Source organism: Triticum dicoccoides, chromosome 7A (genome assembly GCF_002162155.2).
Source record: "Triticum dicoccoides isolate Atlit2015 ecotype Zavitan chromosome 7A, WEW_v2.0, whole genome shotgun sequence".
NCBI classification, from domain to species: domain Eukaryota; kingdom Viridiplantae; phylum Streptophyta; class Magnoliopsida; order Poales; family Poaceae; genus Triticum; species Triticum dicoccoides.
Window position 1 is genome coordinate 296,416,814 of NC_041392.1, and position 6,404 is coordinate 296,423,217.

Genomic DNA, 6,404 nt, shown 5'->3' on the forward strand with positions numbered 1-6,404 from the left:
CCTATTGCTACACCGACGTACTCCTTCCTCCTATATATACCTACGTACCCCCAAACGATTAGATACGGAGCCAAAACCCTAATTCCACCGCCGTAACTTTCTGTATCTACGAGATCCCATCTTGGGGCCTGTTCCGGAGCTCCGCCAGAGGGGGCATTGATCACGGAGGGCTTCTACATCATCATCATAGCCCCTCCGATGAAGTGTGAGTAGTTTACCTCAGACCTACGGGTCCATAGTTATTAGCTAGATGGCTTCTTCTCTCTTTTTGGATCTCAATACAATGTTCTCCCCCTCTCTTGTGGAGATCTATTCGCTGTAATCTTCTTTTTGCGGTGTGTTTGTTGAGACCGATGAATTATGGGTTTATGATCAAGTCTATCTATGAATAATATTTGAATCTTCTCTAAATTCTTTTATGTATGATTGGTTATCTTTGCAAGTCTCTTCAAATTATCAGTTTGGTTTGGCCTACTAGATTGATCTTTCTTGCAATGGGAGAAGTGCTTAGCTTTGGGTTCAATCTTATGGTGTCCTTTCCCAGTGACAGTAGGGGCAGCAAGGCACGTATTGTATTGTTTCCATCGAGGATAACAAGATGGGGTTTTCATCATATTGCATGAGTTTATCCCTCTACATCATGTCATCTTGCTTAAGGCATTACTCTTTTTTCATTAACTTAATACTCTAGATGCATGATGGATAGCGGTCGATGAGTGGAGTAATAGTAGTAGATGCAGGCAGGAGTCGGTCTACTTGTCTCGGACGTGATGCCTATATACATGATCATACCTAGATATTCTCATAACTATGCTCAGTTCTGTCAATTGCTCAACAGTAATTCGTTCACCCACCGTAGACCTTATGCTCTTGAGAGAAGCCGCTAGTGAAACCTATGGCCCGGGGGTCTATCTTCATCATATTAATCTTCCAATACTTAGTAATTTCCTTTGCTTTTTACTTTGCTTTTATTTTATTTTGCATCTTTATCATAAAATACCAAAAATATTATCTTATCATATCTATCAGATCTCACTCTCGTAAGTGGCCGTGTAGGGATTGACAACCCCTTATCGCGTTGGTTGCGAGGATTTATTTTTTTTGTGCAGGTACGAGGGACTCGCACGTAGCCTCCTACTGGATTGATACCTTGGTTCTAAAAAACCGAGGGAAATACTTACGCTACTTTGCTGCATCATCCCTTCCTCTTCGGGGAAAACCAACACAGTGCTCAAGAGGTAGCAAGAAGGATTTCTGGCGCCGTTGCCGGGGAGGTACGCGCAAGTCAAGATTTGACTCCCGACAACGAGCCATTTCTGGTGTCGTTGCCGGGGAGTCTACGCAAAAGTCAATATACCAAGTACCCATCACAATCCCTATCTCCCGCATTACATTATTTGCCATTTGCCTCTCGTTTTCCTCTCCCCCACTTCACCCTTGCCGTCTTATTCGCCCTCTCTCTCTCTATCCTCCCTCTCTTTCTCTATTTGCTTCTTTTTGCCCGCTTGCTTTTTGTTTGCTTGTGTGTTAGTTTGCTTGCTTGTCACGATGGCTCAAGATAATACTAAATTGTGTGACTTTACCAATACCAACAACAATGATTTTATTAGCACTCTGATTGCTCCTCTTACCGATGCTGAATCTTGTGAAATTAATATTGCTTTGTTGAATCTTGTCATGAAAGATCCGTTTTCCGGCCTTCCTAGTGAAGATGTCGCTACCCATCTAAATAGCTTCGTTGATTTGTGTGATATGCAAAATAAGAAAGATGTGGATAACAATATTGTTAAATTTAAGCTATTTCCTTTTTCACTTAGAGATCGTGCTAAAGCTTGGTTTTCGTCTTTGCCTAAGAATAGTATTGATTCATGGAATACGTGCAAAGATGCTTTTATCTCTAAGTATTTTCCTCCCGCTAAGATCATCTCCCTTAGAAATGATATTATGAATTTTAAGCAACTTGATCATGAACATGTTGCACAAGCTTGGGAGAGGATGAAATTAATGATACGTAATTGCCCTACTCATGGTTTGAATCTGTGGATGATTATACAAAAAATTTATGCCGGATTGAATTTTGCTTCTAGAAATCTTTTAGATTCGGTCGCGGGAGGCACTTTTATGGAAATCACTTGAGGAGAAGCTACTAAACTCTTAGATAATATTATGGTTAATTATTCTCAATGGCATACTAAAAGATCCACTAATAAAAAGGTGCGTGCGATAGAAGAAATTAATGTCTTGAGTGGAAAGATGGATGAACTTATGAAATTATTTGCTAGTAAAAGTGTTTCTTCTGATCCTAATGATATGCCCTTGTCTACTTTGATTGAGAATAATAATGAATCTATGGATGTGAATTTTCTTGGTAGGAACAATTTTGGTAACAACGCATATAGAGGAAATTTAAATCCTAGGCCTTATCCTAGTAACCCCTCTAATAATTATGGTAATTCCTACAACAATTCTTATGGAAATTATAATAAGATGCCCTCTAATTTTGAATCTAATATTAAAGAGTTTATCACTTCGCAAAAGAATTTCAATGCTTTGATTGAAGAAAAATTGCTTAATATTGATGAGTTGGCTAGGAACGTTGATAGAATTTCTCTTGATGTTGATTCTTTGAAACTTAGATCTATTCCACCTAAGCATGATATAAATGAGTATCTCAAAGCCATGAGAATTTCCATTTATGAGTGCAAAGAAAGAACCGCTAGAATGCGTGCTAAGAAAGATGCCTTTATAAGAACGTGTTCTTCTAGTTCCTATGAAAATAAAGATGAAGATCTAAAAGTTATTGATGTGTCCCCTATTAAATCTTTGTTTTGAAATATGAATCTTAATAATTATGGGACTGATTATGATCCACCTTTACCTAGAAGACGTTCCAAGAATTTGGAGTTTTTAGATCTTGATGCTAAAATTGATGAAAGCGGGATTGAAGAAATTAAAACCCTAGATGTTGCTAAACCCAAAATTTTGGATTTCAAGGAATTTAATTATGAAAATTTCTCTTTGATTGATTGTATTTCCTTGTTGCAAACCGTGCTAAATTCTCCTCACTCTTATAGTCAAAATAAAGCGTTCACTAAACATATCGTTGATGCCTTGATGCAATCTTATGAAGAAAAACTTGACTTGGAAGTTTCTATCCCTAGAAAACATTATGATGAGTGGGAACCTACTATTAAAATTAAAATTAAATATTATGAATGCTATGCTTTGTGTGATTTGGGTGCTAGTGTTTCCACGATTCCAAAGACTTTGTGCGATTTGTTAGGTTTACGTGATTTTGATGATTTCTCTCTAAACTAGCACCTTGTGGATTCCACTATTAAGAAACCTATGGGAAGAATTAATGATGTTCTTATTGTTGAAAATAGGAATTATGTGCCCGTAGATTTTATTGTTCTTGACATAGATTGCAATCCTTCATGTCCTATTATTCTTGATAGACCTTTCCTTAGAACGATTGGTGCAATTATTGATATGAAGGAAGGAAATATTAGATTCCAATTTCCATTAAGGAAAGGCATGGAACACTTTCCTAGAAATAAAATTAAATTAACTTATGAATCTATTATGAGAGCCACTTATGGATTGCCTACCAAAGATGGCAATACCTAGATCTATCCTTGCTTTTTATGCCTAGCTAGGGCATTAAACGATAGCGCTTGTTGGGAGGCAACCCAATTTTATTTTTATTCCTTGCTTTTTGATCCTGTTTTGTAATAAATAATTTATCTAGCCTCTGTTTAGGTTGTGTTTTTTGTGTTTAATTAGTATTTGTGCCAAGTAGAACCGGTGGGAAGACTTGGGGAAAGTCTTGTTAATCTTGCTGTAAAAAATAGAAACTTTAGCGCTCACGAGAACTGCTGCCATTTTTATTTGGAAAGCGATATTTAGTTAATTATTTTTGCAGATGATTAATAGATAAATTAATCACGTCCAGCAATTTATTTTAGAATTTTTGGGGTCCCATATCTTGCTCTAGCTACATATTACTACAGACTGACTCTTCTGTTTTTGACAGATTCTGTTTTTCGTGTGTTGTTTGCTTATTTTGATGAATCTATGGCTAGTAAAATAGTTTATAAACCATAGAGAAGTTGGAATACAGTAGGTTTAACACCAATATAAATAAATAATGAGTTCATTATAGTACCTTGAAGTGGTCTTTTGTTTTCTTTCGCTAACGGAGCTCACGAGATTTTCTACTTTAAGTTTTGTGCTGTGAAGTTTTCAAGTTTTGGGTAAAGATTTGATGGGTTATGGAACAAGGAGTAGCAAGAGCCTAATATTGTGATGACAATGGCACCCCCAAGATAATCTAAGGACACCTAAAAGCCAAAGCTTGGGGATGCCCCGGAAGGCATCCCCTCTTTTCGTCTACTTCTATCGGTAACTTTACTTGAAGCTATATTTTTATTCACCACATGATATGTGTTTTGCTTGGAGCGTCTTGTATGATTTGAGTCTTTGCTTTTTATTTTACCACAATAATCCTTGCTGTACACACCTTTTCAGAGAGCCATACATGATTTGGAATTTGTTAGAATACTCTATGTGCTTCACTTATATCATTTGAGTTATATAGTTTTGCTCTAGTACTTCACTTATATCTTTTAGAGCACGGTGGTGGATTTGTTTTATAGAAAATATTGATATCTCATGCTTCACTTAGATTATTTTGAGAGTCTTAAATAGCATGGTAATTTACTTAAATAATCCTAATATGCTTGGAATTCAAGAATAGTAAAAGAACTTCCTTATGAGTGTGTTGAATGCTATGAGAAGTTTGATGCTTGATAATTGTTTTGAGATATGAAGATGGTGATATTAGAGTTATGCTAGTTGAGTAGTTGTGAATTTGAGAAATACTTGTGTTAAAGTTTGTGATTCCCATAGCATGCACGTATGGTGAACCGTTATGTGATGAAGTCGGAGCATGATTTATTTTTTGATTGTCTTCCTTATGAGTGGCGGTTGGGGACGAGCGATGGTATTTTCCTACCAATATATCCCCCTAGGAGCATGCGCGTAATACTTTGCTTTGATAACTTGTAGATTTTTGCAATAAGTATATGAGTTCTTTATGACTAATGTTAAGTCCATGGATTATACGCACTTTTCTCACCCTTCCACCTTTGCTAACCTTTCTAATACCGCGCACCTTTCGCCGGTATCATACACCCACCATATACCTTCCTCAAAACAGCCACCATACCTACCTATTATGGCATTTCCATAGCCATTCCGAGATATATTGCCATGCAACTTTCCACCATTTCGTTTATTATGACACACTCCATCATTGTCATATTGCTTAGCATGATCATGTAGTTGACATCGTATTTGTGGCAAAGCCACCATTCATAATTCTTTCATACGTGTCACTCTTGATTCATTGCATATCCCGGTACACCGCCGGAGGCATTCGTATAGAGTCATGTTTTGTTCTAAGTATCGAGTTGTAATTGTTGAGTTGTAAGAAAAATATAAGTATGATGATCATCATTATTAGAGCAGTGTCCCAGTGAGGAAAGGATGATGGAGACTATGATTCCCCCACAAGTCGGGATGAGACTCCGGATGAAAAATAAATAAAAAAGAGAGAAAGAAAAGAGGCCATAAAAAAGAGAAAAGGCCCAAATAAAAAAATGAGAGAAAAAAAGAGAAGGGACAATGTTTCTATCCTTTTACCACACTTGTGCTTCAAAGTAGCACCATGATATTCATGATAGAGAGTCTCCTATGTTATCACTTTCATATACTAGTAGGAATTTTTCATTATAGAACTTGGCTTGTATATTCCAATGTTGGGCTTCCTCGAAATGCCCTAGGTCTTCGTGAGCAAGCAAGTTGGATGCACACCCACTTAGTTTCTTTTGTTGAGCTTTCATATACTTATAGCTCTAGTGCATCCGTTGCATGGCAATCCCTACTCACTCACATTGATATCTATTGATGGGCATCTCCATAGCCCGTTGATATGCCTAGTTGATGTGAGACTATCTTCTCCCCTTTTGTCTTCTCCACAACCACCATTCTATTCCACTTATAGTGCTATATCCATGGCTCACGCTCATGTATTGCGTGAAGATTGAAAAAGTTTGAGAACACCAAAACTATGAAACAATTGCTTGGCTTGTCATCGGGCTTGTGCATGATTTAAATATTTTGTGTGGTGAAGATGGAGCATAGCCAGACTATATGATTTTATAGGGATAACTTTCTCTGGCCATGCTATTTTGAGAAGACATGATTGCTTTGTTAGTATGCTTGAAGTATTATTATTTTTATGTCAATATTAAACTTTTATCTTGAATCTTTCGGATCTGAATATTCATACCACAATTAAGAACAATTACATTAAAATTATGCCAAGTAGCACTCCGCAT